Source organism: Giraffa tippelskirchi, chromosome 13 (genome assembly GCF_054371585.1).
Source record: "Giraffa tippelskirchi isolate mGirTip1 chromosome 13, T2T-mGirTip1v1.2.pri, whole genome shotgun sequence".
In the NCBI taxonomy this organism is placed as follows: Eukaryota; Metazoa; Chordata; class Mammalia; order Artiodactyla; family Giraffidae; genus Giraffa; species Giraffa tippelskirchi.
Genome location: NC_137287.1, coordinates 120,859,252 through 120,884,989, shown reverse-complemented (window position 1 = coordinate 120,884,989; position 25,738 = coordinate 120,859,252). Strand labels below are relative to the sequence as shown.

General features: G+C 42.1%; 1 protein-coding gene across 3 annotated transcripts in view; it reads left to right on the top strand.

The window, feature by feature from the left end:
* Positions 1–25,738, top strand: part of ZFP64 (ZFP64 zinc finger protein) — a 142,563-nt gene that overhangs the window by 14,189 nt on the left and 102,636 nt on the right. For all 3 annotated transcript variants that reach the window (XM_081557292.1, XM_081557284.1, XM_081557293.1), the window contains exons 2-3: positions 6,402–6,514; positions 10,953–11,083. The gene's annotated coding sequence lies outside the window, so the exon portion shown is untranslated. The remainder of the gene's footprint in view (positions 1–6,401; positions 6,515–10,952; positions 11,084–25,738) is intronic.

The window sequence follows — 25,738 nt, the reverse complement described above, 5'->3', positions numbered from 1 at the left end:
CAATTATTTTCCTCATTTTCCCCTGCATCTTTGCATGAATTATTAAGACCTTGGCTGTTTATTTAAGGATCTAATTTTAATGCATGTGTCCGGCTGAATTCTGTTTTCTCCTCTAATGAAAGGAAAATAGGGTGAGAATTTCCAATCTTGGACTCTGGTTTTAGATTTGCAATGCACAGTGCAAGTTGTAAAGGTCACTCTGCTTTTGAACCATATAGCATAGACATTTGATGAGCCTAAAAATCCATTTGGGTTACGCATCACATCGTGCCAACAAATTAAAGCAGAGTTGCTTGGTTAAGTCAAGCACACTTTACATGCGCTTAGAGAGAAATAGATTAGAAGAGCAAGGATCTGATTTGAGTAACCCTACAGAAAATCTCTTAAGCTAAAGGAAGGTAGACGATTGGAGGTAACTTCTAGAAGCTGCTGTGAGTGACCATTGTTCATATCGTGATGTCTAACATTGCCTGTTCTAATCACCACGTGTGGATGTCTTTGGTTTTCACATCTAGTAATGCACATTCATTTATAACCAAACCATGCCACAACCTGCACAGAGATCTTTGAGAAGTCTCACTGGGAGAGTAGACAGAGATGACCTTACACATAAAGTTTGCTTTGCTTTTCTAAATAAGAACTGAAGGATAACATTTTGTTATGGATTAAAAGTGATTGAAGATGATATATAGATGTACAGTTGGGGGATTTTCTTAGTTGTTTTTTTCTTTTTTCATTAAATGACTTCTTCAAAGACAGGTCTGAGACCAAATTTCTTTAGCTTGTTCGTTCAAGATCTAGTGGAAGGAAAGTGATAAGAGTTCAATGTCCGCATTGCTTTGAGAGAGGAGTAAGTGCCAAGGAGTCTGATAAGAAATCTCACGTGGTGTAAATCAGGCAGTCTCTGGAAGCACCCTGTCCTGCCTCATTCAAATTTAAAATAACTAAGGAAATGCAAAAAATCACTATATGCATCAAAACCACCTTTTTCAGAACCAGACACACTCCTTCACACTAATGGAAGTTTTAATAAATTCACCCTTTTTTAGGGCAGCTTGGCAATAGCTTTCAAAATGTGTAATACTGTTCCAGCTGACCCCAGTGTTCTCTTTATAGAAACATACATTGTCGACATCCTTGTGCAGGGGTGTAAAGTTAAATGTACAAAGGCAATCTTGAAAGTTGTTTGTAAGATTAAAGATTTTTAAAGAGAAAACTAGAAATGCTTCAAGGTTGACCAATAGAGGAATATTTACACAAATTTATGCTTGATCCATTGTTTGTAACAGCAGAATATTGGAAGAAAAATAACTGATTATTATTAGAGTAAATAAATGATCAATTTGTATGAGATACCACACGTTAAAAATAATTAAGATCTATGGTACTAATGTGGAAAGATATACTGGATGATAAGTGGGAAAAAAAAGTAGCTTACAGAACACCATGTGTAATATAGCCAGCAAGTGTGTGTGCATTTGTGGATATAAGGTGTATTGGATGGTTAAAGATTTACACACCCACTACAATGTGTGGATTCCTACAAGGGAAGGGCTTTGGCCTGTCTCATTCACCAACATACTGCCTACATCTCCGTATCCATGCCTGGCACAAAATAGAGACTCAGAAATTACTTGTTCAATGAATAAATGAGTGCTCATATGCTAGTACAAGCAAAAAGGTGTGCATTAAGGGATACAAAGGGAAGGACACAAACCAAGTGCATAAAGGTTGGGGTACAGGGTTAGAGGAGAAAGACTAGGGAAGCTTATGTTGATCCTCTACACTGTTGGAGTATTTTTTGAATGAGTCTTTTTCAAAAGGATTTATCAGGAAATTAAAAGAATTTCGAGATATAGTGAAACTGCAAAATGGAAAGGCATGTTGTGGCCCCCATTTGCATTTTTGTATGAGCGAAGGGTCTGTCACAAAACTCTGTAGGGTCTTGTCCATTGTGCGCCATTTTCCCCTCACTCAGTTCCCGTTAGAAAAGAGTGGGTGAGGATGTGACGGGCAGGAGTTAGAAGGTAGAAGGCATAAGTTGCTCTTCTAAAGCTCCCGTGATTGTGCTCTTGGGGAGCTGACCTCAGCACTGTGGATTCTGACCTTGTGAAATACTCAACAGGAAAAGACTTGAACAAAGCCATCAAGGACAGCTCAATCAAGGTGTCTGACTGTCTGCAGCAGCAGTCAAGAGAGAGGGGGAATGGATGGACATGTTAAAAATTAATAGAAAGTATATTAAAGGACTTCCGGTTTAAAATGGTGGGTTGAATTCACCCGTTTATCTTCTCGCCTTCTCAAAACCTTGCTGCCATGACAGTAAAGGGATTCGGGAGTTATAAACTCTACAAGGACAAAGAAAGAGAGTGGAAGAACAGACAATGACAGGAGAGAAATGTCAGCCAGATTTTGAAAGACAGAAAGTAGATGAACAAAGTGATAATTGACTGGGTTCCAGAACCTTCCCATTAACCTAGGACTCTTTACAACCCCATGGACTATAGCCTGCCAGGCTCCTCTGTCCATAGGAATTCCCAGGCAACAATACTGCAGTGGGTTGCCATTTCCTTATCCAGGGGATCATCCCAACCCAGGGATCAAATCCGCGTCTCCTATGTCTCCTGCATTGCAACTGCTGAGCCATCAGGTAGTCCTACTTCAAAATACAAACAAACATTCAAGCATCACCGTGTATTTGAGAAAAGCCTCTAAGATAAAATTCAGACATGTGAACAAACAGGGGAGAAAGGAGGAGCTCTAAGGAAAAATAGACTGTGTGGCATGCAAGAAAAAATTATCAAATGTTCTGAAATATCTTCACTGGGTTGTAGCTTTCATGAATAAAATGCATACAACAATAAATAACTTTCGTAAATTGAAAGATAGAGTACAACAGTTAAAAATGCAAATGATAGTTTAGAAGATGATGGTGAAAATTCTCCCAGAAAGTAGAACAAAGGAAAAAAAAAAGATGATGGAAAGAAAATATTAAGAAAATTAAAGATACAATATCCAAACAATTGGTGTTTTTTAAAAACAACAGCAATAAAAATTAGGAGTGAAAAGGGGGAAATAACATAAAAATTATCCAGGAATATTTCTAAAGCTGAAGACCAGCTTCAGGAACCCATCACTTACCCAGCTCCAAAAGTGAGGAAAGTCCACACCAAGTTACATCATCATAAGATTTCAAATCCTAAAAATTTTGCAGAGACAGAGATTTAAAAAGTACCATCACACATCACAGTAGCCATGATGAAAACTGGAAGACAATACATTTCTTCAAAATGCTAATGCAAAAGTATTTCTTTCTGGTAATTTCATAACTAGCCAAATTATTACTCAGGAATAAAAATATTTTCAAACTTGCAACTCAAAAATTGAAATATCAGACCCCCTTTCTCCAGAAAAAGGGGGACTTTTTTCTTTTTCTCCAGATAAAAGGAGTGCATCTGTCTAAGAGTGAAGCCAACCAGAGGGAAAAAGAGAGGGCATGGGGAGGGGAGATGGAACCTCACTATCATCACGTGAGCCTGAACCCAGAAGGGAGGAGTGTGTGGGCACGGGGCCTGACCACAGCGTTTGGTTCACTCTGGCCAATGCAGCTCCTGTTATTAATGGAACTCTTCTCTTTCTGCCTCATTCATAAGTTTTTCTGAATTGTGCCAACCAATATGGATCTCTCTTCTTCCTGATCATGAGTCATTTCTGTTTATAATATTAAACCAGTGAGACACTTTATTTCTAAGGCCTTGCTTCCTTTGCCTGTAAGTTTTGTTTCTCTCCTACATATAAGCCTGTCCTTCCCAAAGGGTTAGTTAAAGCTCCCCTTGGACAGAAATGGTGAGTTCCTGGATCCACCTCCCCCTCACACCCAGTCGACCACCAAGTTGACTCCGTGTCCGCCGCTTGCTCCTCCCACCTTCTCTCACTGAAATCCCTGCTGATCTCCTTGCTCTCAGAGTCACTCCTCTAGGATCAGTCCAGCACACAAACGCCCAGCCATTCTAGAATGGCAGTCAGGTCATGACCTTTCTTCTTGTTTGAAACACTTTGATTGCTCTCAGTGGTAGTGGAACACAGCCCAGCGCCCTTAACGCATCATGCAGGGTCTAGCCCCCAGCCCGCCTGAGTTCACCTGAAACAACTTGGGGCTATTCCATACTCTATGACTCTGCAGACCCCGAACCCTTAGCCTGGTGTGCCCACCCCTGTGTCTGACACGTTCCCATGCATCCTAGAACCAGCACAGATAATTCCTGCTCTCTGAAACTTTCTCTAGTCCTTCCCTCCCCAAACAGGGACTGCTGGTTGCCTCTCCTGATACCTGTCCTCCATTAGAGCACTTACCATATCTTTTACAACCTCTTGTCACATGTCAGCTTCCCACACCAGGTGACGAGTTCATTTCTGTGCCCCCAGATTGAGACAGGCTCTGTCCTTGGTGGATAATAAATACTTGGTGACGGATCAATGAGTTCTCTTCTAGAACCTACTTCCTAGCACAGTCATGGAAACACATCTCAATAGGTGTTTAGCAAAATAAATTGAAGCTTCTTTACTCTCAGTAGGGTGCGTCAGTTGGCTTCGTCTGTCCCACATCTATTCCTCCTCACCCTGGTGCTAGAATGATGAGTTTTTTAGGAAACTATCTCTCCCATGGTCTCTGCCACCTCTCCCTTGTCTTCCCGGCTCGTGAAAGCTGACTATTAAATTGTTAGCAACCTGCAAAGTCATTTGAGATTGTGCAGGTAAGTTTGAAGTCAGCCACAGTGGGAATGTTTGCACATAGAAATGTAATATATTCAGAAAGATTAAAACTAACACATCTAAAGGGATTCCATAGATGTCGTTACTTAAAGTGAGTTGCTCAGTCTGACTCATTGTGACCCCGTGGAGTATACAGTCCATGAAATTCTCCAGGCCAGAATACTGGAGTGGGTTGCCATGCCCTCCTCCAGGGGATCTTCCCAACCCAGGGATCAAACCCAGGCCTCCCGCATTGCAGGCAGATTCTTTACCAGCTGAGACACCAGGGAAGTCCATTACTTAGGATGAAGCTAAACAGGTTTTTTTTTTTTCAAATTTGTCCATTTCTAGAAAAACATTCAATAAATATACCCATCAGCATTCTTGGCTCCAAGCAACAGAAACCAAGTCTGGTTAACTTACCAGAAGTTTTATTTGTTGGCAGAAAATCAGGAAGTCCCCCAAAAGACAAGAAGGCTGGAAAAATGAGTAGGAACCAACTTGTGTCAGAGGAACCAGTTCAAGGTCACTCCAGAGGAATTTTAACTCTTGTTAAAACACTATTCTCCAAGTGCCATGGCCACTGCTGCTACTGGACATTTCTGCCACTGGGTTCATAACACTGACCCAATGCCTTTGCCACCAATCCTTCCTAAGTGAACTGCTTCTATAGCCCCAAGGTTTAAGTGCAACAAGATATGATGTGAGCCAAGCCAAGACACCCTATACCACAGGCATCCCCACATGAGTGGGGAGAGGGAAGGAGTACTTTCTAGGGGGTCTCAAATGTGGCTGCTCCTTGGAACCATCCGAGGAGCTTTACAATATGCTGCTGCCTGATCCCACCCCCGAGGTTCAGACTGCATTGGTCTGGAGTATACCATGGACATTCGCACTTTTACAGCTGTCTAGGAGGTTTGATTGTGCAGTCTAGTTGAAAAACACTAGGCTAGGCCGCCTGACTTTCATAGTGGGCAATTTTATTCACTGAAAGGAGAATCGGCCTTATCTGAGCGTCCTGCCTACATTCTGCAATTGATTTCCTTGCTCCCCTTATATACTCTCGTGCTAATGCTGTTTTCAGCTCTTTCAATTATGCGATTTCCTTATCTTTATACTATTGAGAATACCTTACAAGATTTCTTAAACAGTAACTAAATTTATCTGCCTGTCATTTTGTTTTCATTATCCATGATAGCAATCTCTCGCATAGCTGATGAGAACATATCAAGCGATTGATTTTAAACAAACAAACAAAAATCCACAGAGTCAACATTTATCCCAAAGTGTATAGGATGCGTGTTGCTTCGGTGGCTTTGGCGTGATCTGCATCCAATTCAGGCGTTCACTCCAGCCCACAAAGACTTCTCCCCTGAGCCCATGGTGGTTTGTTCTTATCTACTGTTCCCCTCTGATCACAAAAACTGATGTGCTGTTTTCCGGAGTGTGTTGCTGTGGCCCAAGTTTTGCTCCATAATAAAAGCAATAATTCTGAAAACATGCCGAAGGAATAAAGACACGTAGTAATTGTCAGAAGTTCTTCATTATAAACGGGAATTGCTCATCGTGGTTGACAGTTGATGGCTTTTAGCTGTAGAATGCCTGTAAAAATAAGAATTTTAACAACCTAACTTCTGTCTTGCTTTCAGATGAGCTTATCAACAAAGGAGGTGTGGATCCATGGAACACGTGAGGCGATCAGACTCAAAGCCATGTTGAACTGCAGCCGGGACTCTCTGTGATTACCCACTTGGCTATTTGGGTACAGTGTTCATGCATTTCTACTTGCCACCACCTGCCCCAGAGTTAAACTCAGATGATGCAACTGGCCAGTCCTCTGTGATTTCTCTAGCCCAGAATTTCTCCCCCTCAGAATTCCTGATGTTTTGAGCCAGACGTGTATTTATCATGGCAGGCGCCACAGGCACTGAAGGACATTTAGCTGCATCCCTCCTCTCTCTCAGTCCACAGAATGAAATAGCACACGTCTCTCCCTGAGCTGTGAAGACCAGAACTGCTCCAGCCATTGCCAGATGTGCCCCGGGCAGGGGCAAAATCCCTGTCAGCTGAAAACCGCTGTTCTAATCCTTGCTGAATGTTAGAATTGCCCTTGATGCCATCCCAATGAAATCAGAATCTTTGGGCATGGACCCCAGGTGCCAGCATTGGAAAAGCTACCCAGGGGTTTTAAACCATAGCGCAGGTTGAGAATTTCCATCCTAAAGCAGCTGGTCTAATATTGCTATAGAGCTTCTTAAAGTCCTTCTCAAATATTTTTATAATCGGGCCCTCCACTTAGCAACACATGAGAAACTACTACGTAGAAAAAATATTAGCTATAATGTCAAGTACCATCTCATGGAATTTGCAATTTAATGAGGTCATGAGAGTGCGAGGGAAATAAATTGTTTTTCATGTGTGAGTACATATGGAAAAATACCTAGAACGAAGACCTGAAAGAATGAGAGGAATGAGTGCTGATCTGTGGAGGGAGGGCAGGGGGGTTAACAGGCAGGTGGGACCCCGGGAAGTTCATCGGGGGTGAAGAGGCACCCGACCTCCGAGCGGACGGGAGACGGGTAGGGCACTGGGATGTTGGGAAGAGCCTGATATAGTTTTAATGAAGGTTATGGAGGCTACAGTATATGTTCAGCACTGATCTTTTTTTAACTACCAGCTTTATTTTAATACACCATAAAATTCACCATTTCAAAATGTACAATCCAGTGATTTTTAGTATATACACAGAATTATGCAATCGACACCACTATCAAATTTCAAAATATCTTCATTACCTTAAAAACAAACCCCATACTCATTAATAGTCACTCTCCATTCACTGCAACCACCCCAGCCCCTGGCAACCAGTAATCTACTTTCTGTCTCTATAGATTTGCCAATTCTGGACATTTCATATCAACAGATTCATGTAATATATGGCCATTTGTGTCTATCTACCTAGACAGCATCTGAAAACAAAGCAAAGCAAAATGAAAGGGAAAACAAAATTTTCCTCCCAAGAGGCAATTTAGCCTAGAGCCCAAGAGATAGGCTTTGGCACCAGACACAATTTCAAATTAAATCAAGTCCTAACCCTCTAGCTGTTTGATCTCAAGCAGATACCATTGGTCGACCACCCAACACCCTTCTTAATGTCCAACTCTCACCATCGAGACTGGAAAGTCTTAAGTAGCATTGTCCCAAGTCCTCCAGTTTTGCCAAAAAACAGACAATGGAAAGTCTCAGATAGCTGCTGTGAAGGATATTTCCTTCTGTGATTAGAGGGAGACGCACTGGAGGAAAACAGTGTGTCATTTGTCCTCCACTCCTTCCTTCCTTTGAAGGGTATGCGAAGGCAGGAAACTTGGACGCATGGCTGCTGTATTGTGACCATGAGGGAAAGGCTAAGAAGATCCAGAAATGCCAGCCTAGATCCTGATTCTGTGGCTACAGATCCAGTAGCAGCAACTGTCTTCTCAGTGATTAGTTATGCCTGAAAAATAAGCCCTCGTATGTCTAAGCTACTGTTACTTGGGTTTTGGTTACTGGAAGCATCAAATTACTGTAACAGGAAGTTACTTCACTTCTATGCACAAGTTACGTTGGGGCAGAGCTCCCTCACCTGTATCTCAAGAATCCGCTACCATTTGTTGAAAATTGGTTTCCTTTTGGGAGTGTGTCTTCTTTGGGGAAGCTCATGGGATTTGCATCCTGTTCTCCTTTTGCTAAGATATGAGCCTGTTAGTCAACCTACACTCATCAGAAACCCCTCCCTGAAATTTGATTTTTGAGATGGAAAGTTATCAGAATTCATTCTTCCCAGTGGGAGCACAGTGACTAATGAGTCTGTTCCCACCAGGGCTGATCCTATATTTATCCATGCATACCTTCATCCATTCATTCTAAAAAAATATTTATTGAATGCCTAATATGTGGCTTCTCTGGTGGCTCAGCTGGTAAAGAACCTACCTGCCAATGTAAGAGAAATGGGTTTGATCCCTGAGTCAGGAAGATCTCCTGAAGGAGGAAATGGCAACCCACTCCAGTATTCTTGCCTGGAAAATCCCATGGACAGAGAAGCCTGGCACGCTGCAGTCCCTGGGGTCTCAAAGAGTCGGATACGACAGAGTATACACATACGCGCGATTTAATAGCTGCCAGTGTGAGGACATGAAATTGAAAAAAAGACAAATTCAAGTAGTTTATATCCTAAGTAGCTTATGAAACGTGAAAAGCGAAGTCGCTCAGTTGTGTCCAGCTCTGCGACCCCATGGACTGTAGCCAACCAGGCTACTCCATCCATGGAATTCTCCAGGCAAGAGTACTGGAGTGGGATGCCATTTCCTTCTCCAGGGGATCTTCCAGATCCATGGATCAAACCCGAGTCTCCCACATGGCAGGCAGACGCTATACTGTCTGAGCCACCAGGGAAGCCCCAAGTAGCTTATATCCTAGGATTATAAACACAGCTGTGTCTTATATAACATCAAGTGGCGATGAGGCCATGAAGAAAAAGTAGACTGAAGGGAATAGATTGTGAGAGAGATGGGGAAAAGGTGACTTCTATTTTAGAGGATGATCAGAGAAGGCCTCACTAAGGAAACTATGTTTGAACAGAGAAGCTCTGGCAAAAGTGTTCCTGGCAGGAGGTAGAGCAAGTGCAAAGGTCCTGAGGCAGGAGCCTGCTGACCATATTAGGGGACAGAAAGGAGGGAGTCAGTGTGGCTGGAGCAGGAGGGTGGAGTGGAGGTACGATTGATGAGCAGGCAGGAGAAGAGGAAGGGCTCAGATCAAATCGGATCAAGCCACTTACCAACACATGAGAAAACCATTTTAACCTAATCCCTCTGGCTGCTGGATGTTGTAGCCTAGAGGGGAAGGCGAGGAGACCAGCAAGGAGGTGATGGCAGTATTTTAGGTGAGAAATGATGATGCCTGGAATCAAGGTTGTACCCGTGGGGTGAATGGGAAGTAATCAGATACCATGTATATTTAGAAGGTAGACCTAACCAGGTTTACCAAACAACTGGATGTGAAGTGTGAGAAAAATAGGAGAGTCAAGGACAATTCCACCTTGATGGGCTGAGGAGCCATTTGCTGGGGGGGGAGGACCACAGGAAGGACCAGATTTTTGGTAGACAGGGTGATGACAGACATTGCAATGGTGGTCATTACTGTGGGCCTCTTGGGGCTTCCTCTTGGAAAGTCTAGTCCCTCAACTTTCCCACGGAGCCAGAGCTCTCAGTATCCTTCCAGTAATTTGGCTGAAATTAACCAGAGTTCGTTTCTATTATTTGACACCAAACCCCTTAACTGATAAAAGGGGCTCCCTTGGCTCTTAAGTGTCAGCACAGGAAGCTAAACCCATTCTTACTGTGGGAACATGTGTTCTGAGCAACAACTAAGAATTCACAAATGAACTTTCGGACGCCACCCATTTCTCAGCAGGAGGCTGACTTTTCCTCTCCCAGTGTCTCTCCTCAGAGAGACAGCTTCTGCCAGTACAAGGTGGGGAAGTGTCAAATACTATTAAAACCTGATTGCTAATTCAAATGCGATTGTGCTTGATATTCTTGTCATGTAAAAGTGCGCAATGTAGCTTAATAAAATTGATAGAACTCCCTTTGAAGATATTTTTGTCACAGAGGCACTCAATAAAACTGTTTCCATGAGGCTCCTCTGCCTCTTCAATATTTTGCTAGTGACACATGTGAGTGAACTAGTCCAGAACCTAGCAAAGCATGTTTCCCAAAGAATGTTGGAGGGGAAGGAGTACTCAGATTCTTCTTTTTTATTTCTTGTTGTTAGGAGGTTCTCTACCAACTGCCCGACGATATGGTTCATCTGGTCACTGGGAAACCAAATCAAAGCTGTTTTGCTTCAGAATCAGATGCGATGAATAAATAACCCACAGAGGTTGCTGTCACTAACTCAAAAATAGCTAATTATAAATACCAAGTCCAAAAATTAATCTGTTCAAGGAGATGTTTCTTTTCTTCCTGCCAACATCCAACAAGTGTTTTCAGCCTGGGACCCAAGAGAACCACAGATCCCCCTTCACTAACAAGATAGTGGAGCTTGACTCTCATCTTTGTTTTTCATTTGTTAGTTTTCCCATATGATTTTTTAAGGTAATATACTGTAGTTTCCTTCTTATTTGATTCAAAAATTTTTCTTTTTTTTTTTTTTCCATGTGACAGGTGTGATCTTAGTTCCGGGACCAGGGATCGAACATGCGCCCCCTGCAGTGGAAGCTTGGATCTTAACCACTAGACCACCAGGGAAATCCCGACTCCCATGTTTGGATGCAGCCAGCATGGAACAGAAGTAGGTAAGTGACTTCTTTGGAGGGATACTGACCTGAGTTCAAAGCCGGATGGTCTTGGGAAAATTATATCATCCTGGATACTCAGTTCCACATCTGTGAAATGGGGATAGCATACTACTACTCCAATGAGAGGTGGTACTCTTTTGAGTGTAAGTGACAGAAAATCCTATTCAAATGGGTTTAAGGAAAAGGAGATTAACTCAAATATTTGAAAATATTGAACCTAGAGCTGGCTTCTACCCCAGTCACTTTTGGAGCTCAAAAATCTCATCAGGACCTGGCAACCCTGTGTCTTGGCTTTGCCCTCCACTATATCAGGTTCACACTCAGGCTGAGCAGCTCCATATGGGGGCAGGATGGTGGCCAGGAGCTCCTGGCTTATGTATTTTTCTAATGAAAAATAGAACACCCCTCTCCAGCCATTTGAACACTGGCCCAGTGTCGTGCGTCCATCTCTAAGCCTATCCCTGACTCAGTGGTGCTCTGGCCGCCTGCATACCTCTCTGACTCAGTGGTGCTCTGGCTGCCCACACACCCACGATGGAGCCGTAAAGGTGTCCGTGCTGCTCAGAACATAGGCACGCGCTGTGGGGAAGGCGTTGTTCCCAGAGGGAAAGTGCGTGTTGTTACCAGGACACAGAAGAACTCGTGCCATGAACCTGAAATCTGGTAAACGTGCATCCTAGATTCTGTTAGGGTGGCTGTTTCTTAAACAGATGCAGTTTATTAAAATGAAACTAAAAAAAAGACAAGACTAGAAAACAGGAAGTGATTGGTGCACAAAAGCACACAATGTCTAGTACCAGTGTCCACTTTATTAGGACCATCGAGAGCATTCGATAAGAAAATACTGGTCTAACACCGGTGTCAGTTAAGAATTACTTTGGTTCAGGGGTGGTGAAGATGTTTCAAAACTAGATAGAGGTGGTAGTTGTACAACATTGTGAATGTGCTAAATTTCCCTGAATTGAATTCACTTTAAAGTGGTTATATGAATTTCACCTCAGTATTTTTAAAAGAATACTTTCGGCTGCAAATAAGAGAAAGCCCTAAGCTACTGACCTAAAAGAATAGAGATTTCTTCATCTTATACAACAGGAAGTCCAGAGGTTTATAGATAGAGCTGGTCAGTGAAGCCTTCAGACCTTTCCTTGTTTCTGCTTCATCACTCTCAGCATTAAGGCATTGATCCCCATGGTCACAAGGTGACTGCTGCTCCTCCAGGCCTCACATCTGTATTCCAGATGAGAAGAATAAAAATGGCAGAGGGACAAAAGGGGGAAGGTAGAAAGGAAAACTGAAGTTTGATAGAAAGAACAGCTTAGTCTTCCCGACTAGGACGGTGCTAATGGCCACCCCTGGTTGCAAGGGAGGTGGGAGAACAGCGTGGTTTTTATGGGGACACACTGAGTGCTTAGACAGAGGCGGAGCTCTGCTGACAAGGAAGAACAGAGAACAGATACTAGACAGACAACCAACGTTGTCTTCCAAGTGCCCACAACAAAGTAGGACTTCCGTAGATGCCCGTGGCCATAAGAGGGGCAGGGTGTGGTACTGAAATTCTGAAAACAAAAGCTACAGTCCTCTGCGCCATTACCCCTGAAAGCTCGCTGATTTTCAAGTGTGAGATTAATTAGGCTTATTTTTAGTATTAAATGCAAGCTGATTGAATAGGGGGAAAATGAAAAGGTAAGCGAAAGAAACCAATAATCCTCTTACGCCAATCACTTGCCTTTTTTCTTGTCTTTTCTTTTTTTAGTTTTCTTTTTAATGAACTGCATCTGAAACAGCTACCCTAACAGAATCTGGGATGCAAGTTTACCAGATTCCAGGTTCACTGCCTTCACGTCCCCCCAAAGAATCGCTCTTTGTAAAAGCTTGATTTTTCAGCCCTGGTACCTCCCTGTGTCTTGTGTTCACGCAGGACATTAATGTACTGAGGATGACTTCTCATTCAAGGTACAGTGAAAACATGAGAAATGGTTTTAATAAAGAGGGTTTGAGAGGGGTCTCGGCGGGGAGCAGAGGAGGGACTTGGTTTACATGCGAACACTGAAAGGGCAGCAGAGGGCTTCTCTGGTGGTCCGGGGTGGGAAGTCTGCCTGCCACCGCAGGTGACACGGGCTCAGTCCCTGGTCCAGGAATACCCCGCGCGCCACTGCAGCGGAAAGCCCCCATCGCGGCTAGAGAAAGCCTGCGGCAGCGAAGACCCAGTTTAGCCAAAGAAAAAGAAAAGACAGCAGAGAACACAGGAAGAGTCCATCGTTACTCTCATCATGGAGTCTGCGTAGCTTGATTGTCAGTGTTTAGCTAAGACACTTGCTGTTGTATGACTAAATGTCATTTACATGCCGCGAGCATTACACACTGTGTGAACAGAAACTTCATTTTCTAATGAAATATGTTTCAGGTTTTTTCTCGTGAAAAATAATTATTGTGGATTTTTGAAAGTCAAATAATAACGACTGCATATTCCCTCACAGTCCCAACCCACGGGGAAAAGTACTGATCAAACATCCATCCCAGGCTCATCGTTATACCTGTTTCCACCAACATACACACATTGTTAAAACAAAAATGGAATCATATGGTGCTATTGGGCCAGGAACGTTGATTCTCTTGTCTCACGTTTCCTAGAGAGACCGCAAGCACGTGGCAGGCTTGCTCCCTCCCCCAGGAAGCGAGTCCCCTAATTGATGGGTGGTCGCTGTTGGCCCGTGTTGCTCAGATGGGCGGGGCTAACATTAAAGAGCTAATGTGGAACCTGCTGCCTTTTTTCCCTGTCCCAGAACCAGGTGACCTGAGGCAGCAATCTTTGACAAGTGTAACTTTTCCCCGGGTAAGCTGTACCCAGGTGGACATACTCCTAAAAACATCCTCCAAAAAAAATTTTTTCATCAGAAGTAAAGTTGACGTTTTTATATCTCCATCTATCTGAAAGTCCTCTGGACCCATCTAATTATTTCCCTAAGTAAATTCCTAGACATAAAACTGCTGGATCAAGACACATGGATGTATAAAGTTAGCTAGTTATTGCCAGACTTCCTTCCAGAAGGAACTCTGGAATTTGATTGAACCACAAATGTCTATTTTTCCACATCTTTATCAGCACTAAACATTTTTAAAAATCTTTTCCATTTCTCTGAAATAAAAATAATGTCTGATTTTACTTGCAATTTTGTTATTAATGAGACTACGTGATTTTTCATGTGCTTAATATATTCTTTTTGAATTGTGTGAGAAATTAAGTTTTATTATTATAAAGCCAGTGTCGTAATAAACCCTTGTTCAATATTGAAGTGTTAGTCATTCAGTCATGTCTGACTCTTTGCAACCCCTTGGACTGTAGCCTGCCAAGATCCTCTGTCTGTGGAATTCTCCAGGCAAGAATACTGCAGTGGGTGGCCATTTCCTTCTCCAGGGGATCTTCCCAACACAGGGATGGAACCCAGGTCATTGCAGGCGGCTTCTTCACCATCTGAGCCACCGTGTGAAATCACATCACAGGGGCCTCGTGCAGCCTCTTCTCTCACCACTCCTCAAATGTAGCCGTCCCAGAGTCAGGGCTCGGAGTTGCAACAGAAACCATCTCTGGCTGTCTTGAGTGGAAAAGGATGGTTTATGGTCTGAGCATCTCCATGAGGGACTGAGAAACAGGCTGGAGGCAGCCCAGCCAGGAAGCACGCCTGTGGCGGCCCTGCAGAGCTGCTCTGGGGACAGACGTCCCCTTCAGCCTCAGCCCCAGCCCCTGCAGCCCGCCCCCCTGCTTCGCCCTGTGAGTGGGCTCTGGACAGCGCCCGAACGCCCCTGCAGCCGCTGCCTCCAGAACCTGGATGGGCCTCCCCCTCCACTCAGCAGCGCGCACTCCACAGGCCGCCTGCAGGAATCTCAACTCTCAGGATCCGCAGTGGGTGTCTGACTTGCGCTGTATGAGAGCTGCCAGGGAGGCTGGGAAGGTGAGCCTTCTAATGGCAGACGATGGGTTCTCACGATGTGGCGAATCTCCCATGCCTGGGAGGGATGCAAAAAGGGCTTGCACTGCCAAAGAAATGGCAAGGTCCCACCACAGTTCTGGAGGACCAGATCTGTGTGTTACAGTACCTTGGGACCTTCAGAAGCTTCCATCTGCTCCATCCAAGTCAGGCAACTGAGAGTCCCTCCCCATCCTCCAGTATACCTATTATCCCATTTTTAGACTCGCTGATCCCTCCCTCTAGGGCACGCTCTTTCTTCGGCCTATCAAAGCCCTGCTGATCCAGGCTACACTCCAGTGAAAATTATACTTAAAATATATTGCAGGATCTGAAGTTTCAAACAGTCTCTAAAAAGAAAAAAAAAAAAAAAAAGTTGGCTTGTCCTCGGCTTCTTTGTTGCTACATTTAGAAGACACTTGGACCATTCTTCTAAGAAAGAGAACTTTCTCCAGGATGGAAGACCACCCCTTAAAACACCCCCTGAAACAGAGATTCCTGTCTCCCTAATACTTGTATTATTTTTTTAAGTTTGCTTAATGAACAAATAGAAACTTCTTCCTTGACCTGGAAAGCCTGGAATCCGCCCAGCTATCCCTTAGCACCATTCCGGCACGAGAATGACTGAGCTCTGGGGAGAAAAATCACCTCACAGTGTTGATTGACATCTCAACAAGCGCAGAAAGATGTAGCGTGTTTTGATAGGTACATTCCACATTTTTTCTTTTCACTACACTGGATGGTGCATTCTAGAAATGGTGATCAGCCATTTGTATATCCCAGACTAAGCTTGAGGAAGGAGGATATTGTTCCATAGCGTTACAATTGCATCTCCTTGTAACAGGCAGTGGGGCCCTTCCCAGCTGCCCTCAGGGTAGTTGGGGGGGGCTGCATCTGCTCTTGCCAGCCGAGCCAGGCTCACTAAGGACACCCACAGTTGAGAAGAGTAGACCCCCCCATTACAAAATATGCATTGGGAAAAAATACTCAAGTATGTCAGAATTATAGCGGTGGTTGTCTTCAGGAGATCAAGTTAATAGGATTTCTTCAAGTGGTTTGTGTTTTCTAAATTTTCTACTAGATGCATGCATTTCGTTTTCAAACAATAATTCGTCCACTCCAGCTGCTCGCCTCTCCTCTTCATCCTCAGGGGTGGAAGGTCAGCCCATCTCTCAAGACCCACCCCGCCTCCTTCACGAGCCCCCACAGCTGGGTGGCCTCTCAAACCAGCCTCTCGCTCACTGCCTCTCACTCTTCTTGCTAGGATTAGATTTGGCTATGTTCTCGATTTGCTCTGCCTGCCACCGCTGCCCTTTGTGAGCACAGACTCTGTTTAATGTGTTTTTTTTCAAGGCACACCTTTTTTTTCCCCAAGCCGTGACTGGCACAGTAGCTTACGTGGATCAAGGACTCAACAAGTATTCCGAGTTGAATTCTCTTTTTTTTTCTTTAACAAAGGTCTACCTTATCAGATTAATGGTCTCAAATGACACTTCTCTCTGAGAAATCGAATCAGCTTGGGCACAGCCATATCCTTGAAGAACCAGAGCCTGAGATTTTTCACAAAATCCACACATGGAAGCTCAGAGGTTTTGCCACATTCTCACAAGCTTCAGGTGATCTGGAAACCACCAAACTCCACCCCCACCCCCATTGGAGATCCACTCAACATACCACCAACATGGGCACCAAAGATATACAAAGATATCTCCTGCCGGGTAGTGTGAGCTATTTTAAAAGTTGGATTCAGCCTTAATCTGAATATAACTGAAAGAACATCCACAGAGACTATGGAATATTCTCCAGTGGTTATAAAGACAGTGTTGGTTAAGGCTACACATAGTGAAATAAAAAGATCACCAAGACACATTGTTAACTAGAAAAAGCAATACATCAATACATAGGCTATAATTCCATAAAAGTAATAAAAACTAAAAGTTTATTTTTAAATGACAGATACATAGAGAAGATATCTGTAGTCTATACATGGATATGTGAACAGTGATTACTTCTGGGGAAGGAGGAGAATTTTCATGAAGGGATAAAAAGGGATGGTAATGTATACCTCTATGTTAAAAATTATGTCCTGAAATGATTATTGTTTAAATTTTTAGGAAAACATATTCTCCTACATTATATGTGTGATTATAAAAATAAAAAATAATTGTAATTTTAGGACAAGTTAGAATTCCCAAACATGTTTAGATGAAGTCTTTTGTAGAACACCATGGGAATCAATTTATAAAACTTTAAATAACTACATTTTGCTTGTCTGTGTTATGTCATTGTCATATTAAGTTATAGCCTTAAACTGTAGCAGTTAAAGAAAAATGTAATGCAGTGAAACAACTTAAATTGAGAAACTTTTATTGATTATTTTACTTTTCTGAACATTGGGGCCGGGGGGGTCATAATTTATTTTTAAACGTGTGGTTTCACAAACACCAGAATCTCATACAGTTTGCTCTGAGAAGCCCAAATCTAAGGAGAAAGGGAAAGAATCTAGAAAAAAAAGTAGGCCATGATTATCAGGGAGCTAAGATAATACAAGCTGAACAGACTGAAATCTTGAAAAACAAATTAAAAGAATGTCCTGGAAAACTGGCTTAGGTAACAAAATCACTCTGGAAGAAACAGCAGAATCGCCACCTGGACCACTGCTTATCTTTGTCTTTTCACAAAGGATCTAAGCAGACGATATTAACATTTACAATAAATTTTATTTGTGCAGTAACATATAGAGAGAAACAATAACCAAAAGACCTGTGGGATTGCAATAATTTAAACTTACACCTTTGATTCCATTGTATAATACCATGGGGATTTTATACATATTGAAAGATTCAGGATCATGTTATACTTCTTAAAGTGGAATTTCACACATATAAGCTGAAAATAAAACAATGTCTTGGAGAAAATTTCATAACATGCTCAACAAGAATTGTATCAGAATTCATAGCCCTATAGTCATTTTTTTGAATTATTTTTACAAAAAGAAAGAACGTTCAATATGCAACTAAAGAGCGCCCTCTAGTGGGAGATACGGTTTGTACAAAAACTCAGAATTTGACCTATTTCCGGAAAAGACTGCATCTCAGATTTGCTGCGGATAAAACAGACTATCCTTAAAATATATTGCTTCAAACCACAAACTTCTTTGTAAAATCACTACATTTCACAATTCTTCTCTCCAACTATTAAATTAAGTGCAATTGGCTGTTCTTTAAAATATCTTGTTTTTCCTTGAAAGCATATCAAGACTTAAAACCATCACTTTTTCCTATTAAAACACCTTCCTTTGTTTAGAAATCCTTGAACCTTGCAAACGTGACTCCAAGTGAGTATAAAATGAGGACACAGTTGCCCCTCTTTGAAACATACCTTCTTTAGCCTTCAGCGCAAATCTGCTGATGCTGTCTTATGGCCTGATGCAGACAGCGATAACAACCAAATTAAAATCCCTCTTTAGGCGGAATTGAAAGATGCTAAAGAAGCCCACTGCAGCATATTTCAGAAAAGTACCTGAATCTGGCCATCTTGATACAACCATTTACAGTAGTTTTTCCCTATTCGGTACACACAAGTGAATGCGGAACAGATTTTAAGCCCCCAAATGCTGAGAAGGTTGAACACATGACCCAAAAGATCAGCAACAGGAGTGTCACCAAAAAAAAAAAAAAATTCTCAAACACAGGAACACTGACCTTGAATCTGGAGAGCATTTGGAGTTTATTTTACTCAGTATCTCACCCTCACAATTTTTGCTGTATTAACATCCCATCTGTATAGCTCTTACCTTAATGTTTATCTTCAGTCTATTTAACTTTTATTTAAAGACCAAGATCACATACCACAAATAGAAACTAACCACAAAAAATTAATTAAAAGAAAAGAGTAGTATATTACATTCTAGAAACTGGATTTTCTATTGGGGTTTGCTTCCTTCTTAATGAAAAAGAGGAGATTGCAGGATGAGTGTTTAGGACAAAGTAACACGCAAGTAGACTTTCTCATCCATGTTTCTGGAAGGACTGAACAAATCAGGATTCAGTGTTACTTGAAGCTGTGTCCATGTAGCACCAAAATCATCTCTCATTCTGGCAGCAGTCCATGTCCACATTTTTAGGAGGCATTCTTCAAACTCTAGCTTCTCACATGATCAGAGAAAATAAAACTCAAGAAGGGAAAGTGCCTTGCCCAAGGCTGTTGGAGCGGACCTGGCTGCGGCCTGCCCACAGTCCCTCAGGCGTTTCCAGTGCAGTGCTCTCTAGGGCAGCTTCCCGCTGCCAGCATCCCGTCTCTCTGCCTGGGGGCTCCTTCTGGGGGGCAGCCCACTCTGCTCATGCACTCAAGGCTGAACCAGAAGTCCTGGAGAATTAACATCCCAGGGGCAGTTCTCAACCAGTGACCAACAGGAGCCGGTATATAAATACCCCAGCTCCCTCTCCCTCCTGTCCGGCAGGCATGCAGTCCGCTCTAGCTCCTAGGGTTCCCACGAGGGATGAGGCTTCTGTTGCTCACAGAACTAACCTGCTTTATCTTGTTGCTTAGCCACTCAGTCATGTCCAACTCTTTAGCGACCCCATGGACTATAGCCTACCAGACGACTCTGTCCACAGGATTTCCCAGGCAAGAATACTGGAGTGGGTTGTCATTTCCTTCTCCAGGGGATCTTCCTGACCCAGGAATGAAACCCATGTCCCCTGCATTGGTAGGCAGGTTCTTTACCACTGAGCCACCAGGGAAGTCAACTTGCTTGATAGCACATCTTTTACTGGCTGTTCTCAATCCTAGTCTCGCTGCCCAGTTCCTTTATGGATGTTTCCTGGGTCACCTCCCACATAATCTACTTGTGCTTGCATCTGTATCTCAGGGTGTGCTACTGGGGAAACCCGAACTAAGACAATTAAGTAGCAGATGAGCAACAGAGTCCGTTTCTTAAGCCCACTTTTCCACTTCCTCTTCTAGGATGGTTTTATTTGTCTCCTCTTTGCCATTGCTTCCTTGTTCCAAGGTCTTTGGACTAACGGAGCCAAATCTAAAACCATGGTACCTTTCAGTTACAAGTGTGCCAGCTAGAAGGTGCCCAGGGCTGAGGAGGTTCCCAGAAGGTGGAACTTATAGTGCAAAGTCCTGGGCAAACCAGAACCCGTTGGTCACCCTAGTCAGCCACCACTTTTCCGTTGTGAAGGGGGCTACAGGTCTGAATTCAGAGACCCTGGCCTCCTATGTGTAACACATAGGCACAATCCATAAAACACAACTCTAGTAATGAAGCATCTGGAGTTCCCCAAGTTATCACATACAGTAAGTCCCCTACATACAAACCTTCCAGTTGCCAACTTTAAAAGATGCAAGCATGTTCACATGTCCAGTCACGTAAGTGAGTTCACGTGTCTGGCATACATTGTCACATGTACGCATCCTCTACAAGTTGTTGTTCTTTTGTGTACTTTATGGTACTGTATAGTGGTGCTAGTGGTAAAGAACCCATCTGCCAATGCAAGCGACGTAAGAGATGGGTTCAGTCCCTGGGTCTGGAAGATCCCCTGCAGGAGGGCATGGCAGCCCACTCCAGTGTTCTTGCCTGGGGAATCCCGTGCCCTAGGAGCCCATTGAGCTACGGTCCATGGGGTCTCAGAGTCAGACTCGCCCGAAGCGACTCAGCACGTACAGCACACGTATAGAGTTTACCGTTCCCTTTATTTCAAGCCCAGGATGTCCAGAAGTCAGTGTAAAAGCACAGGTGATGTAGCTGGTACTACCGTACTTTTCGAGATGTACGTGCTAGTCACTCAGTCGTGTCTGACTCTTTGCAACCCCATGGATTGTAGCCCACCAGGCTCCTCTGTCCATGGAATTGTAGGCAAGAATACTGGAGTGGGTTACCATTCTCTTCTCCAGGGGATCTTCCCTACCCAGGGATCGAACCCAGGTCTCCCTCATTGCAGGCAGATTCTTAACCATCTGAGCCACCAGGGAAGCTGTTCAATAAGGTTAAATAGTTTCTTTATTCTTTGTGTTTGTTTTTTGTGTACTATTTGTGTGGAAAGTGTTATAAACCTATCACAGTACAGTGCTGTAGAGCTGATTGTGTTAGTTGGGTACCTGGGCTAACTTTGTCGGACTTGTGAACAAATTGAACTTAGGAGCCCACTCTTGGAACAAAACTCATTCATATGTAGGGAACTTGCTACATTCAAGTGACATAAAGGATGATTTTGTACTCTACTAGGTATACGTTTATCTTCTTGTGTATTAGGAAAAGTTTAGCACAGCAAATGTGTATTTTAGAGACATTCATGTCAAAGAGGATGCTCAGATAGTCATTTAGATTTACTTTTCTAAATGGGTTCATTAAATAAAAACAAATTATGGTACACATTTTACACACTCCTGGCAAAAACTCTTGTAGAAGTTTGTAGCTGTACAGGTAATACTATAAATCATATATTTATACATTTTTAAGTAAATTAAATTCACTCTTTTAATTTGTTAAGTAGACATCTTTTCAACTGTCCTTCAGTAGCCATTCCTCTTAACCTATTAAAAATAAAATTCTTACTTGTCAGAATCACAGACAAATGAAGCCAACGATCTCTATCAGGTGGCAGAAAGATTCAATCACTGAGTAACTGCTGGGAGCCAGTCATTGGCCAGTTAGGAAATACATCCTGAGTACTCACCCTGTGCCCCTTGGTCCTGCATCTAATAGAGAGGCAGACACAGCCCCCGGCCTTGGGGAGCTGACAGTCAAGAGGGTAAGATAGACATTAACTGAGTACTTACCCAGATAAGTATGCAATTGTTGTTAACTGAGGCAAACAAACAAATAACGTTCAGCAAGCTGTGTTCAGATGCACAAGGGAAAATGCATCTTTATTTTCTATAACAAGCCCTGGAGTTAGTGGGGTGGGCAGGTGAGAAGACGTGCAGAAATAAAATTTACAGTGTGCTGTTTAAGGTATCTCTGTCTCTTCTGGTTTAAATGCAGCCTCTTTGGGTTCAAAATAGTGTCTTTCAAGTGAACCTCAAAGATGTATCTCTGAAGTAGAGATCCACACTGTGGGAACTAATTAGAGCTCCGTCACGCCCTCACTGTGAGATTTGGGGCAAGTCATTCAGGCCCCCTGAACCCCAGCTCCCAGTCTGTAAACTGGAGGTAGGGATGGTGATGCCTGCTCCTCACTCCAGTGTGGGTGGTGACAGAGGTATATTCTCTTTCCGTCAGAGCTCTTCAGTGGCAAGCAACAAAAACCGTCAGGCCACGGTTGTTTGGCCAGCAAAAGCAAAAAGGAAATGCACTGGAAGGAGGTTTGGGACTCTCCAGAATTTATGGGGAGGCTACAAAATCAGGCGTGAACAAAGGTCAGGACCAAGGCAGGAGCTCAAGCAGAACCACAGACAGGGGTCACTGCTTTTGGACCCTCTTTCCATCTCTGAGTCACTTCACTCACAATTCAAAGTCCCGGGTTAAGAGAGTCTGATTTACTGACCTTAGTTCACTTGTCCACCATTGCCAGCACTGGAATAATAAGAAGTTTCTACCTCTTTGGCCTCTATAGTGGGAAGTGTGAAGGCTTTGATTAACCATGCTCATGAGGGAAAGATAATTTCTAAAAATGAAAACAAGATCCTGTTGAAAGAGGGGAAAAGTACTGGGAAAGTACATAAAAGGTCACTGAAATGTAAAGTGGTGGTAATATTCCATTTTTCTTACCTTGAGGGGAAGCCTTGTCTAGCATTTGTGGCAGAGGGCGTTGGGGAGGGAGCATCTGCTCCCCTCAAGGGCTTCTTCACGCTCTTGTTTCTAGCGTTACAGCAAAAATACATACACTTAATGGCAAACCTAGGCTCTGAGTTTCAATTTATACTAAATCCAAATTCTTCTCCCAGAAGTATCAACATAAATAGCAAAAAGATAAATTAGAGTATGTGACGTGTGAGGAAATCCATGGGCTTCATGATTTGTGTATGAAATTACTGATGATAAAAACATGATCAGATTATCATGCATTTTCAAGGCAAAAATAGTAGGTCACGGGGCTAGGATAAATGTGAGGCATGACCATTCGGTTGGTGAAGAAATCTTTTTTAGGTTCAAAATAGAGTGAATCATGACCGGACAGTCCAAGAACATAAATTTTTCCATCATCATTGACAAAATTTAGTATTGAAATTAGGCCATTATGCAAAAAATATGGGTAGTTCCTCAAGAGCAAATACTTCAAACATTAATGCAAATAATAATGTTTTAAAGTTTAAAAAATATAACCACGTATGCAAGAGTTATAGACATAATATTTGATTCTCTTTTTGTTTAAATGCTGTTCCAAGAAAAAAATGTCTTCTCTTGGGCACATACATAAAGGTTAAGAAATATTAATGTTAGCAGATCATTTGTATATACTAGTTTTGTTTTTCTACCATAAAACAAGGAAAAAATACAGGACAAATTTTAAAAAATTTAATGCTTCATCCAAATGATATGTTGAAATATGCCAGAAAGGAAATTTATTTTCTTTTATTTCTTGGCCACACTGTTAGGCATGTGGGATCTTAGTTCCCCTGCTAGAGATGGAACCTGCACCCCCTGCCTTGGAAGCTTGGAGTCTTAACCACTGGACCACCAAGGAAGTCCCAGAAATTTTTTTAAATAAGCAATAGCGTTAATACAGAAGTTCTCCTACTCCGTGAATTTGTTGAAAAAGGAAGAGAAGGGGAAGATGAAGAAAAGAAGAAAGTGACAAAGAACAAAAAGAACCCAAATTTGTAATGCTAAAAGAAAAACTTGACAGCTCAGAAAATTCGTATTTGGTTACACCATAAATGCAATACCAGAACCAAACTGGAGTAAGTCACCTCTGAGAATTTTTTTTAATGTTTGATTGACAGTATTTGAATGATCTATTTAACAAACACCAGTTGAATTTCAAAATGATTCAACATTGCATGAGGCAAAACTGTAAGAGGGACTTACTATTTAAATTATATGATATGTTACTATCAACATAAGTGTATCCAACATGTGACTAAATTTTGCATACACAGAAAATAACAGATAACAAAAGCTTTTAAGAAATACACATTTGTATAAGTTCCATTTTCTATTATCTGTTGATACTGTATCTCATGTTCTAATACAGTGGTTGTTTTGAAGACACAAATTACACAGAAACTCACTATCCCCCCCCCCGCAATTTTACCCATCATTCAAATTACAAGACAGAGAAAAATTTCGTCTAAATGAATTTTAGGACTTCCTTCTCTTTCTGTTAATTTTTTTAAGGCATTAGGCACCTAACAAAAGAAAAATACATTCTATGCGTTTTACAGTTGTTTGCAAATATTATGCTAGTGGAAGAAGCCATACAGTACTGTTTTTTAAGTCTATATCAATAAACATCACCCAGTGTAAAAACCACATTGCTTTATCTATAATGCTTTGACTGGAGGAACTGGCATAAGATTTGTTGAGTAAAATCTCCACAAAGAATATTACTCTGGGTAAGATTTGGTGTGTATGAGTTAATAAATTTTTTGTCAGGCTGGCCCTTAGGATTACTCTTCTGTCTGAATTTTGGTTTTGTTTTCTCTCTGTTCTTCCCTCATGGAGTTGAACCTGGAAATAGCATCACTCTTGAGCTCGTTAGTTTGATAAACTGGCCTAAGTGTACAGCGACAATGGGTACCTCCAGCACAGAAGCTTTTATGGGTCTCCAGGGAATTCTGAAAAACGCCAGGAAGTGTTTAGGTACTGAATCACAGCCAAGTATTCTGAATCTTTAATTTTTTTTTCCTATGAGGATGTCAGCATTAAAATATAGAACCTGCTTTTCCCACTTGGTTTCTATTCCTTGTAAAGCATTCAGGAGCTCATAGGCTAGAATTACTCCTTCCCAGGCAAGAGAACAGGCACACATTTGAAAATGCGTTAACAGTTCCTCTGCTGGTCTTCTTTTACATTTTTGAGCCAACAATATAATAAAAATGACTAAATACTAAACCTGAGCATTGCGCTTCTAAATCCATCATATTTTTATCATATTTATCCATGCACTGTTCTCATCTTTGGTGGTTTAGATAATGCATGTTGAAATAAATTTCACAAGATAACTAGTTTGTTTTCAGATATGATGCATCCATCATCCGAATAACCAGGCAATTATGACATAGCCACCCTTTGGGATAAATGATTTGTTTTAAAGGTTGTTTAGGTTACAGTTAAAAATTAAGCTTTACTACAAAGCCAGGAAGAAATAGGATAAAATTAATGTTTGTAAATAAGAATTTAAAACTGAAATTTGGGTGGAAATGACTTGTTTTTTCTAATTAAGCACATGTGTTATTTATGTTAGAATACCTCAGACAACCCCTTGGTGGTGGGGGTGGGCAGGGAATGAGAGATAACTGTATTTCCTCACATCTTAGCTTATCTGTCTTTGCTTACTGACAGCTTTAGCATTTTAAAAAAATCATTCCAACAATTGAACATTGAGATATTTATCAACAATCAAACGAGCAAAAATAGGTACAAAGATGTTGAATGTACCAAAATGTAATATTAACAAATTGGAGACAGGTCTCCATCAATAGGGAATGACTAATAAATATTGATTAGAGTCATATAATTGAGATATAGAATGCTTTGCAGACATTTTGAAAAATTGAGGCAATCTGGGTACAC